Below are 13,768 nucleotides of genomic sequence, written 5' to 3'. Positions count from 1 at the left end.
CTGCACTACTTCTGGTAACTACTCCCTATTTTTTACTTCTCCAACTGACCAGATTGCCCTAGACAAAAGTACAATACCCAAACATAGACTTTCTATCAACAACAAACCCAACTCAATCTGAATCAGTATATGTTTCTAAGCCACGTTTACTTGACTTTCTGAACAGTAGGCTCTTACTAGGAGTGCCCTTCAGATATCGTAGAATGCGTTTGATGGCTGTCATATGTTTCTCGTAGGGAGCTTGCATGAACTGACTGACAACACTCACTACATATGATATACCAGGTCTCATGTGAGATAAATATATCAACTTCCCTACTAATCGCTGATATCTCTCTTTACTGACAGAAGCTTCATTGTTAACATTGCTCAGTTTGACATTATACTCCGCAGGGGTGTCTATAGGTTTACACCCAGTCATTCTTGTTTCTTTAAGGAGATCCAGAGTATACTTTCATTGTGAGACTGAGATACCCTCCTTCGATCGAGCCACCTCCATCCTAAGGAAGTACCACAATTTTCCCAGATATTTAATTTCAAATTCTTCGACCATCTTTGTTTTAAATCTCATAATTTCACCAGTTTCATCACCGGTCAATACAATGTCATCTACATAAACAATAAGTACTGATATCTTTCCTGAACCAGACTTCTTTGTAAACAATGTGTGATCTGAGTGCCCATGATCATACCCTTGTGCTTTAACAAACATGGTGAATCTGTCAAACCAGGCTCTTGGAGACTGTTTCAACCCATACAATGACTTCTTTAATCTACAAACCCGGTGCTTAAACTGGTTTTAGAAGCCGAGTGGAGGGCTCATATAGACTTCTTTTTCGATTTCTCCATTAAGAAACACATTCTTCACATCCAATTGGTACAAAGGCCAATCTTTATTAACAGCAACAGATAACAGTACCCAGATCGTATTGAGTTTGGCTACAGGGGAGAATGTTTCAAAGTAATAAATATCAAAGGTTTAAATAAAGCCTTTGGCTACTAGTCTCACCTTGTATCTGTCAATTGAGCCATCGGATTTGTAATTAACAGTAAAAACCCATTAACATCCATCCGTCTTGTGCCCCTCAGGGAGAGCAACCTGTTCCCATGTGTCATTTTTTCCTAGAGCTCTCATTTCTTCAATAACTGCAGCCTTCCACTCATGAGCTTTCATGGAAACATGTATATTACTTAGAACTATTACCGTATCTAGGCTGGTAACGAGAGCCTTGAACTCGGGAGATAAGTTACTATATGTCATGTAACAATGCATAGGGAATTTCGTACATGATCCAGTCCCTTTTCTCAAGGCAATGGGAAGATCGAGAGACGCATCACAACTTTCCTCTTCTCCAAGTTTCTTACTGCAGCTAGTCATCTGATCTATGGGTCGTTCTTTAGAAGGACTTCCCACACAATCACCTTCCCTTCCACTGTTCTCGTTTGCTAAAGTTATTTCCTCAGTATTGTTATTTCCATCAATTTCTTCATCCTCCTCAATTCTATCTATTTTCTCATCACTGTCACCAATTTCTATATCTTTGTCCACTCTGCAATTATTAGTCTCAACACATTCATCAGTGTCACAAACATGGATATTCATACCTGGAGCTAAGACCGAGTTAAGACTCATGAACTAGAGCCGGAGAAACAAAAGGCGACACTGTTTTCTTCTTGAGATTCTTCCTGTAGTATGTTATCCAAGGGACTTGATTAATGGGAAGAACAGGTTCAGCCGAAATATCTAGGGGAATGGAATACGTGGACCAATTAGCCTCTTTACTAGGAATCTCCCCTTGAAGAAGACTAACGGGAAAGAAAGGTTGATCCTCGAGAAAGGTGACATCCATAGACACAAAGTATTTTCGAGATGAGGGATGATAGCACTTGTACCCACGTTGATGGAGATGGTACCCAATAAAGATACATTTTTGGGCACGAGGAGAAAATTTCGTATGGTTGGGACCGTGGGTATGGACGAAGACAACACACCCAAACACCCGTAGAGGTACGTCAAGGATTAACTGGGTGTTGGGATACAACTCTTTGAAACAGTCAAGGGGAGTATGAAAGGCTAAGACTCGGGACGACATGCGGTTGATAAGGTGGGTTGCAGTGAGGATAGCATCACCCCACAGATAGGAAGGAAGAGAGGTAGTATCATAAGGGAACAAGCGACCTCTACCAGATGCCTATTTTTTTCTCTCGGATACTCTGTTTTACTAGGGAATATAGGCACACGAGCTTTGATGGACAATCCCTTTAGAAGCTAGGAAGTCCCAGAACGAGTTATTAACAAACTCACGCCCGTTGTCACTTCGTAAAATGGCAATTTGTGTGTTGAACTGGGTTTTTATGGTTGCAAAGAATTGTTGGAAAATAGAGGACACCTCAGACTTATCGGTCAAAAGAAAAACCCAGGTTCGTCTAGTGTGATCGTCAATAAAGGTGACAAACCAACGCTTGCCTGTAAAGGTGGTGGTTGGTGATGGTGAAGGAAATCGAATCCGAGATTTCCATGACCAGCAGAAAATAGATCATTCCAGATTACAATCATGTATGAATATTACAATTACAGTCGTAAACAAAACAAACAGTTATGCAATTGTTACATAAATTACAGCATGATAACTACAAATGAACAAGGTGAAAGCTACAAATATTTGTAGACTCATCTCTACGCTCCTTGTTCACAAACACTCGAACACAGTCACCTCAAACAATCGAACAACACGACTACTCCATAGCACGTACACCGCGCACCTGATCTCAATGATCGCCTCGATCACGAACACTCCAGCAAGAAAACGAACTGCCTCCACAGAACTTCGACGGTATCGAGTTGAGTATGACACCACCAAGAAGGGTACCTTGGTATTCTTGGTGTGAGAATCCAGAGGGTGGGCTATGTGAGGACTTGGAATGAGGCAGACAAAGGAGGAATGAATAATCGTGTACACGATTGGGCAAATGAGAGATGACTGAAACTTATCGTATAGGTTAATGCGCAATCATTTAGCAAAAGTTTAAGCGATCATCTAGAAAAAGCTAAGCGATCGTTTAGCTCATCGCTTAGTACCATGTCTGTCGCTTACAAACACTACATGATCGTTTACTAAAAACAAGTTGTCACTTAGTAAATCGGTATTTACTTGACAAGCTTCCATGAGATGTTTTTCCGAGAGAAAATCTCTAAATTACTTTTGCGAAACTTACTAAAATTAGGAAAATAATTTTCCTTTTATCTCACGGTTACCATGAACCACCAAAAACCTCCCACTCAATTGGTTATTAGAGAAAAATATTTAATTATCCAAGAATTAATATTATTATAAATATAAATGATAACCAACTTATCTTACTATATTTATAACCTATAGTTTTAATATTTCATCTCATGAAACATATAAACCATAGTTCTTTTTCTATTCCATGGTACTTAATGTAAATCTCATTTACATTAATCCTCCACTAGATGTATCTTATACATCATACCAATTATATCATATATAATCAAAATACCTCTTGTCAATTTGAACATTTCAAATCAACACCAAGAACTTATCCTCAACTGAATCCATTGAGTTACCAAGGAGACCTTATGGACCTGTAGCTCGAAACTCTAATGGTACGTGAATAATTGACTAAACTCTTTAGTCACAGGATCCACCATCCGTTAACTGCCAGGCACTCCACTAAAGACCGACAGTTGAACTCTTTTTACCACAGATATATTATGTGTCCATCTTAACCAATCAGAAGTGCGACAACCCTTCACAGATCGCTCGTAAGTAGAGCTGAGCCAATAACCATTATGCCCCTGTAGTTACATCTAACTTCTTAAGTACCACTGATCCCTCTAATGAACAAAAGTCATAGTCCTACTATGATTGAGTCTTCTCTTCCAAAGAGAAGCTATGGCCACTATGTTCAAGCCCCGGAATCAGCCCTTAAAGGAGCAATCTATCTACTTATCCTTGCTTCAGAAAATGAGTGAATTCTATATTGTAGATTGAGTTCCCAACTCCTAGATCAGACAAGTCCCCAAAAAGGTAGGCATGTTGAGTTAACAATCCGGCCACTCTCACCCATACTAATCAAAGGATCGCCCTCAAAGGCAGAAGTTCCCAAAACACTTAGGATTGATATCGTGTCATCTATGGTCGTTTAAGTGAGATGTAATTCTCTAGTATCAACAGTGTTACATACAGAGTCTAGTCATCTCGTGGTCCAAGTCTTATACAAACTTTTTGTATAGGATATCCCCACTCATACGTCTCCACATGAATGGTTAGGATCTACCATCTGTAGTAGTTTACAACACTTGCAAACCTCTACAAAGCGGGTTGTATCCGTAGTGTCACCAGGATCAGGTATCCCACCTTAATCCTTATACTACAGACCTATTTATGTTATCACTTAAGGCATGATCCACTTGTATATAACATATACATGCTTAAGTTCACATAAGATAACCAATGAGTTTTGTTTATTGGATATGAATAAATGCCAGAATTAAATAACAATTATTTTATTCATTAAACAATGTGTATCTTTACAAAACAACGAGACTCCGAGAAAATTAGGACACCAATCCCAACAGAAGGATCCTAGACATCATTGTGGATAAGACTGAAAGGTTTGGATGGTTTGTAAGGCTGAGAATGAAAGAAGACACGATTTTGTTTAGCCTGGATACATACATCGCAATGTAAGGATGATAGATTAATATTATGAAATAAATGCGGAAAAAGATACTTCATATATTGAAAATTGGGATGTCCTAGACGGTAATGCCATAACATAAAATCAGTTTCAGCAGTAGAGAAATTCAAAGAAATAAAACCAGTCCTATAACCATCCTTAAAAGAAGTCTCATCAGTCAGGAAATAGAGCCCTCTATCATGTTGGACAGTGCCAATCATCGTCCCCGAGCTTAGATCCTGAAACAAAACAATGTTGGGTAAGAAAACAGTCTGATATTTTAGGTCTCTTGTAATTTTACTGACAGATAATAAGTTGTATGAAATTCTAGGAACATGCAACACATCACGAAATATTAGACCCTTAAAAGGAGAAAGATGTCTTTTTCCTGCGATAGGGGCAAAGGACCCATCTGCGATTCTAATATTTTCATTTCCGACGCTCAGGTGATATGATATAAAATGATCAGAAGAATCGGTCAGGTGATATGTTGTCTCAGAATCCACAATCTAGGGTCGTTTTCCATCAATGCTAATAAAACCAAAGGACTGAGTCGTACTTGAATGTGCAATCGCACTGACCTCGGCAGTACTTAAGTTACTCTGACAGTCAGTTTGAGGTTGAGCCAAGGCCTTGTCATTCGCCGAGCCACTTACCAGAGCCTGTCCAGGACTAGACTTGTCCTGTGACTGATGTCGTTTGTGGCAAAAGCACTTGTGTTTTTGCAATGCTCACAAACAGGTGGAGGTTTCTTGTCACTGTCAAATCCGGAGGACTTTGTGGCAAAAGTAGCAATGTCAGTAGATGTAACTACTGAATTTTTATTGCACTAGACCTGTTTTCTTCCAGGCGTATTTCAGAACACACCTTCATAGGCGACGGTGTAGGACGTTGGCCTAATATCCTGCTGCGAACACCATCAAACTTCGGATTTAGCCCAGCCAGAAAAACCATACACTCGATCAACTTCCTCGATTTTGGAATACTGAGTCCCGTCATGTGTACACTTCCAGATAATTTCATGACAGAAGTCCATTTCTTGCCATAACAGGGATAATTTGTTGAAGTACGATGTTACGTCCATAGTCCCTTGCTTACATTCATAGACTTGCTTGCCTAAGGTATATAGATGGATGCATTTTGCTTCTTTGAATACAACTGCTATACTACATCCCAAATGTCTTTGGCAGTTGTCGTATAAAGCAACGGTCTGCCATGACCATAGCAATGAATCTTCTACTTTCCAAATGCGTTCTTGGGGGTTACCAGATTCAGGTTTGGGTATCTCCTTAGTTAGATAGCCAAATTTTTGTCTTTCTTCCAGAGCCATTTTGATGAATTGCGACTAGGAGAAATAATTTTGGCCATTCAGCTTTTCTCCAATAATAATTCCTGCAGAATGTCTGATTGATCCAGACAACAAATTTTCAGTAGGTAAAGAATGGAAAGAGGTTACTGGGTTCTCGGAGTACAGCTGAAGATTGGACGACTCTGGTTGAGCACCTTGTGAGTTCGTGCTAAGAACTGACCTAAGATCTGCGAGTTGTTGCTAAAGAAAAACAAATCTTTTTTTAATCTCATTAGAACACACCCTATTCACGACTGTCGGAGAGTTCGCTGGAAAAGTGACGGGACCCACGCCATTGCAATCGGATTGGACTGGCTGATCCACTGGCGACTGCTGTTCAGAGACGAAGCCGATGAAGTCGCGACTGGTTGAACCGAGGAAATCACCGTGTCTTCCTGTTTACACCCGAGGGTTTGCCGTGAAGAAGGTCTGCTGCGGTCGAGTCTGGACGGCTTCGATGGATCGGGTCTGCGCGGATGGCTGGGCTTCGATCAGATTTGGATGTCCAGGTTCGATCATATCTGGACGCCTATAACCGTTTGCACCTGAAAGATCGACGGATTTGGCGCTGCTGAAGTAGGGTTGGGCGCCACCGTCGATGAGGGGTTTTTTCACGCGCAATTGGAGCGCCATCGACGTGTCATGACTGGGTGCATTCCTCTGCGGCCGATCGTGACCTAACCTGTCTGCGATCCTCCATGGTTGGGCATGACTCGATCTGTCCATCGATAGATTGGGTTGTCTGTCCGGCGTCACTCATTTGTTGAAGAAGATGCGGTAGCAACCTCTTGGTACTGTTGGGCAGCTTCCTTAATCGTGTCAGCTATCTCGGAGTTGGTCGTCGAAGGAGACTCATCAATGGCGGCTAGGGTTTCGTCGCCTTGCTCTGATACCATAATGAAAATAAAAGAGGAAAGAGAATAGAAACACACAAATAATTTACGTGAAAAATCCTAGGCTAGGGAGAAAAAATCGTGATTTAGACTAGTTTTTTATTATTCAAGTGATACAGAAATATAGGAAGACTTGCTCAAATAAATAGACAGACAATAAGCTCTAGGCCTATAAGAAAATTACAAATAAGCCCCTAGGACAAACCAACCCTTTTCGGCATTGATTGTATAGATTTCAAGAAAGTTTTATTGCATTGAAATCTCAAAGACAATCCAAAAAATGTTATCAGACTTGGCCATAAAACTTGTATTTCTTTGCGTTGAAATCCAAGCTGGCCATAAAACTCTTTATCACCAATAACGATAATTCAAACAATGATCCAATTAGAGCGAAAAGCCACCAAAATTCAGATTTGGAGAACGAGAAGAGAATACTAAAACAGAGACGATATGTCACAGTTAAAGACAATCAAAGAACGAAATCTGCCGCAATTGTTCTATTGAGTGAAACTTACATTGAATAAAAATGTTAAATGCCATCCCACATAGTACTAATGTTAAGTGATGTGTTTGATATGATATTGTGTATAGAAATTAACACTAATGTTAAGTGATGTGTTTGATATGATATTGTGTATAGAAATTAACCACCTCTAATTCTTATTACATAAATCTAACAACAAAGAAGGAAAGTAATCTTTATGTAAAGCTGAGACCAAAAAAAGCAGAACATTTGAAATCATAAGAGCAAAATAAGTAGTAAATTAATTGAAACCACAAGTTCAAGATACAATGGCCAAGATATCGAACGAAATCAAGAATTCTTCTAACTATCACAACAACTAGAATTACATAAGATCTTAGGTCAATTTATTTTTGGCTAGAACAAAATAAGTAGATAATAATTAAAACAACCAGCTCAGGATACAATAGCCAAAATATCCAACGAATCAAGAGTTCTTCTCACTATGAAAGCAACAATTAGAACTACACAAAGTTTTGGGTCAATTTCTCTATAGCTACTAGCTAGAACAAAATAAATAGTTAATTAATTTAAACCACAAGCTCAATCTACAATAGTTAAATCAACATGGAACGAAAGCAAGAATTATTCTAACTATAATAGAAATTAGAAGTACACGAGGTTTTAGGGTCTATTTTTGTAAAGCTAGAACAAAAGAACATAAAGATAGAATTTATACCTTCGAGCGATGTATTTGAGCAATAGCTTCCAATTTCAGGCTTGCACTCGCTAGAAAATGGATTAAAATTATTCTTCCAATTTCAAGATTTTTCTCTCTTGAATGCAAATCAGTCGCAGATACCCAGCTCGTCCATTGCTGCAAATGTCCGTCGTAGATGCCCCCATTGAACGCACAATACCTAACAAGTCATTGTCGCTCTCCACTGCTTTCACGATACAAGAGAGAGAAATTAAGAGAGAAGGGGGGACGATGGAGAAGGGGGAGAGGAAGAAAAAGGGTGAGACAATGGAGAAAGGGGAAACGATTTGCGGGCTAGGGCTTGTTTAATTTAAATATCACATATTTATATTTTATTTTAAAAATTTAGGGTGGATCTTTAATGTCATTTTTAAACCGATATTGTAGCCTCATCTTTGCTGTTGGTTTAAAACCAACATTAAAGATCTGCTTTTATTTTAAGAAACCGACATTATACATCCGTATTTAGTTTTTTCAACTGACATCAAAGCTCAAATTTCTTGTAGTGGATATTTGATTGTGTGTTGTAAATTCATTAAGTTTCCCCTACAATACATACCAACTATACAAACGAATATAATTTGTATATAGATCGGTACATTTTAGAGTGCATACAATATGAGGTATATATTTGCAAAATTACTAACTATACATGGGTATATATGACAAAGTATGTGGAATATATAATTAAATAAAAACGAGACTGAAATTAAAATATGGAATATAATTATATAACAACAATAAATCTGTACTTCTTATAAATGCATTTGAAATAATCTCGTATATATTTGAAATGAGTCACATATATATACATAAAAAGCAAAAAATATATTTACTACTATATATTTGCCATGAAACCAATTGTATTTGAGAATATATCAAATATATTTACTAGTACATTTCATATATGGGTTAGAACATTTGCAAAAATCTAATATATTCAAAGGTATATTTAAAAATAACATGAATTTGTTAGTAAAATGAGTTGTTTGATAGGTGAAATACGTTAAATGAAAAATAAAATTATATTAAGTGTATTTTCTCTCTCCAATTGAAAATGAAAAGAAATTATATTAAATACACTTTCTCTCTTTAATGGTGTCTTTTCTGACATAAAAATTATGATTATTATCATTGGACAATTGGAGGAATTGAAGGAAATCGGACATGAGGATTTCCATAAGCAGCGGAATGATCGTTCCAAATTTCAATCGTATATGAACATTAACAATTATAGTACAGAAACGGAAACAACAGGCTATGCATACAACAAAATTACCACATGCTTTTCTAAAGATCAAGGAAAAAAATACACATACCTTTGAAGACTCATCTTCAACACCCTTGATCACAAACGCTCGAACAAACTCCAAGACTGCAGCACACGAATGCTCGTCCACCACGACCGCAATACAACACGTTCAACAAAGAATCGAACACCGCGATCTCTAAGATCACGAACATAGTGGACTCCACGCGAACACCATGAACGAGCTCTAAATAACCTCGACTATGTCGAGTTGAGTATGACACCACCACAATGGCTACTTTGGTATTCTCGGTGTGAGAATCCAGAAGTATGAACTTTATGTGGACTTGGTTAGAGGACAAGACTAGAGGAAGAACAATTGTGTAAATGATTGAGCAAGTGGGAGATATGATAAGTCTATCATATAGACGATGCCCAATCGTTTAATAAAAGTTATGCGATCACTTAACAAAAGCTGCACGATCGTTAAGCTAATCGGCCAGCTAAGTGTCTATCATATAGAAACACTCCACGATCGTCTAGTCTCTCCAAGCTATCGTTTAGCAAATCTATTTCATTTGACAACCACCGTGAGAACTTTCCGAGAATAGAAACTCTCAATTAACAATTACTAATTTTAGGAAAACATTTTTCCTTTTATCTCACGGTTACCATGAAACCACCAATAACCTCCCACTCAATTGGTTATTAGAGAAAAAAAGATAATTATCCAATAATTAATATTATTATAAATATATATGATAACCAACTTACCATAATATATTTATAACCTATAGTTCTAATATTTCATCTCATAAAACATATAAACCATAACTCTTTTTCTAAATCATGGCACTTAATTTAAATATCATTTACATTAATCTTTCACTTGATGTATCTCATACATCACATCGATCATATCATATATAATCGATTTACCTCTTGTCAATTTGAACATTTCAAATCAACACCAAGAACTGATCCTCAACTTGAATCCGTTGAGCTACCAAGGGGACGTTATGGACCTGTAGCTCGAAGCTCCAATGGTACGTGAATAACTGACTAAACTCTTTAGTCACGGGATCCACCATCTGTTAACTGTCAGACACTCCACTAGAGATCGACAGCTGAACTCTCCTTACTACAAATATATTATATGTGCATTTTAATCAATCAACAGTGCGATAACCCTTCTCAGATTACTCGTAAGTACAACTAGGTCAATAACCGTTATGCCCCCGTAGTTACATCTAACTCTTTAAGTACCACTAGTCCTTCTAATTAACATAAGCCATAGTCCTACTATGACTGAGTCTTCTCTTCCAAAGAGAAGTTGTGATCACTATGTTCAAGCCTCAGAATCTGCTCATAAGGGAACAATCTATCTACTTACCCCTGCTTCGGGGAAGGAGTGAATTCCATTTTGTGTAACTGAGTTTCCCACTCCAAAATCAGACAAGTCCCCAAAAAGGTAGGCATGTAGAGTTGGAAATCTAGCCACTCTCGCCCATACTAATCAAAAGACCGCCCTCAAAGGTATGAGTTCTCAAAACACTTAGGATTGAGGTCATGTCACCTATGGTGGTTTATGTGAGATGTAAGTCTCTAGTATCAACGACGTTATATACAGAGACGAATCATCTCGTGGTCCGGTCTTATACATACTTTTTGTATAGGATACCTCCACTCGTATGTCTCCAAACGAATGGTCAGGATCTACTATTTGTAGTAGTTCATGACACTTGCAAACCTCTACAAAACGGGCCGTATCTGTAGTGTCACCAGGATCAGGAATCCTTCCTTAATCTGTATACTACAGATCTATTTAGGTTATCACTTAAGGCATGATCCACTTGTATATCTCATATACATGCTTAAGTTTACATACGATAACCATGAAGCTTTATTTATTGGATATGAGTAAATGCCAGATACAACAACTCTTATTTTATTCATAACAATGTGTATATATTACAAACTACGAGACTTTGGAGAATTAGGACACCAATCCCAACAGGAATATGGTTTAAAAGATAAAAAATCAAGGTACAGTAGTCAAAATAGTAAAACAGAACTTTAATCTCTCTCTATATGTTTTGAAGAGGGTGCATATGTGTTTGTTCCATGTCTCATTAATTTATATAAATGATTGTGTTTGTTTGCAATATATATTATTAGGATATTTGTAATAGATAGAACAAGAAAGGAAAAAAAATCTAAAAATATAGTACATCTTTAAAATATGGAAGTGCAAGTCAACTTTTTATTTTAATTTTTTCCCCTTTCTTTAGTTTTTGTTTCCGTCTCTCCTTTCTCCTCATCTTTCCAAAAAGAATTATGAGACTGAGTTTCAAACCCAAGACTTGAAAGTGGCTAACTCATAAGTGACTTAACACCAACAAGTCAATCATCAAGTTTAATTATTATAACAAAACATTAAATATAAATAGCAAATAAAAATAGATTTAAAATAAACTATTTTTTTAGTCCTCAACTTTGTACCATTTTTAGAAATATTTATTAAAAGTTTGAAATAAGAATCGATAATAGTTATTAAACAAATTTATTTCTCAAAAAAATGAGAAATGAGAACATTATCAAACAAGCCAATATATATATTTATTTTCTTTTTATAGAACTTTAAGAGTATGAAGTCTATCAATAGTATCATTAATGACATGTTATCATAGATAGCATGTTACCAATGATACTATGAGATCATGCTATCAATGAAAATTTTTATGCATAATCAAATAATCTTGAGGAGTCATTTCATCTCAAATACTACATTATATAATATATAAATACTACCCGTGATATCCTTACATTGATAGCAATAGAACGATATGTCACTGACAGTAGCTATCAATGATAACATTTATGACTATCAATGTAGAAGGATATCATTTTATACCTATATGCTTCAACAACGACATACAAACACACTACATGAATCAACAAATTAATCATAGGACCTCAATTACTACAAACAAGTATAACATGATATCAAATTCAAACAACAAAAAATATCAAAACATTACCATTGATAGAAATATATCAGTAATAACCACTATTTGACTATCATTGATAAAAATATATTAATCATAGAAACTGATAGCTCATTTCTCAAATTGAAAGCTATAATTAATAGCAACATCACCAATAACAGTTATCAATGATAGCAACTGATAGCACATTTCTTGAATTGAAAGCTATCATTAATAGCAGCTACCAGTTGCTATCACTAATAACGTTATAAGTGATATTCACCGATAGCAGCATCATTGATAGCAACAAATAGAAGTTATTAGTCATAGCAACTGATAGCACGTTTCTTAAATTAAAAGTTATCACTGATTGCAACTATCAACGATAGCAATTAATAGTACATTTCTTAAATTAAAAGTTTTCAATGATAGCATCTATTAGTGCTAGCAATTGATACTTCTCAAATCGAAAAGCTACCACTGATAGAACTATTAGTGATAGCTATTGATAGCAACTATTAGTGATAGCTATTGATGATAACCATTGATAGCACACTTCTCAAATTGAAAGCTATCACTGATAACAGCTACCAATGATAACTTTCAATTTAAGAAAATCGAGAAACAACATGCAAAATGGTGGTTGAACGTGGGTTTTTGGTCTTTTACCATTTTTTATTGTATATGTGCAATTATTTTATCTTTGTACTACATATTATATTATTTTGGGTTTGAATTTCACTTATGCAACTAGTCCATATTATTTATGAGTTTAACCTTTAAATTTTTAGTCTTATAGATTAACAAACTTTAAAGTGTATGAATTTGAAATTTCATTTTTTTTTTTAATATTCAATTTAGCGGTTAATTTTATCAATATTATGGTTTAAAAACAAAGCTAGCAAAAACATGTAGTTTTGAAACTACTTAGTAAATAGATTGCGATTCTTAAAGGAAGGCATTTAATTGGAGTGTATCTTTTACTTCACTAAAGACAAATAAATAGTTCTATTTTGAATTATTAGGTGTAACCAATCTTATGTTCCATTTTTTTACGCACAAAAAAATAAAATAAAAGTATTTTAATTTTTATAGAAATCAAGTTTTTTTTTTTTTTTTTTCCTTTCTTTTGCTAAATAGTTCTAAAACCATCTCTTTTTGTCAAAGTATTTAAACCATAATATTTATCTAATTAAGTCGACAAAAATGGGAGCGAAAATGGAGGGAAATAAATAAAAAAACAAATAAATATGAGAAAGCGCCGAGGAATACGAATCGTAACTGCACGAATATTTGAGTATTTCAGAACGAGTTAAAGTGGGCCCTACTCCTATAAGCCTCAGCCACGTGTCCTATACTTCCAC

The sequence above is a fragment of the Benincasa hispida genome, chromosome 6 (genome assembly GCF_027475165.1).
Source record: "Benincasa hispida cultivar pf3 chromosome 6, pf3_genome.v1.1, whole genome shotgun sequence".
Classification (NCBI taxonomy): Eukaryota; Viridiplantae; Streptophyta; class Magnoliopsida; order Cucurbitales; family Cucurbitaceae; genus Benincasa; species Benincasa hispida.
This window is presented reverse-complemented; position numbering follows the sequence as displayed.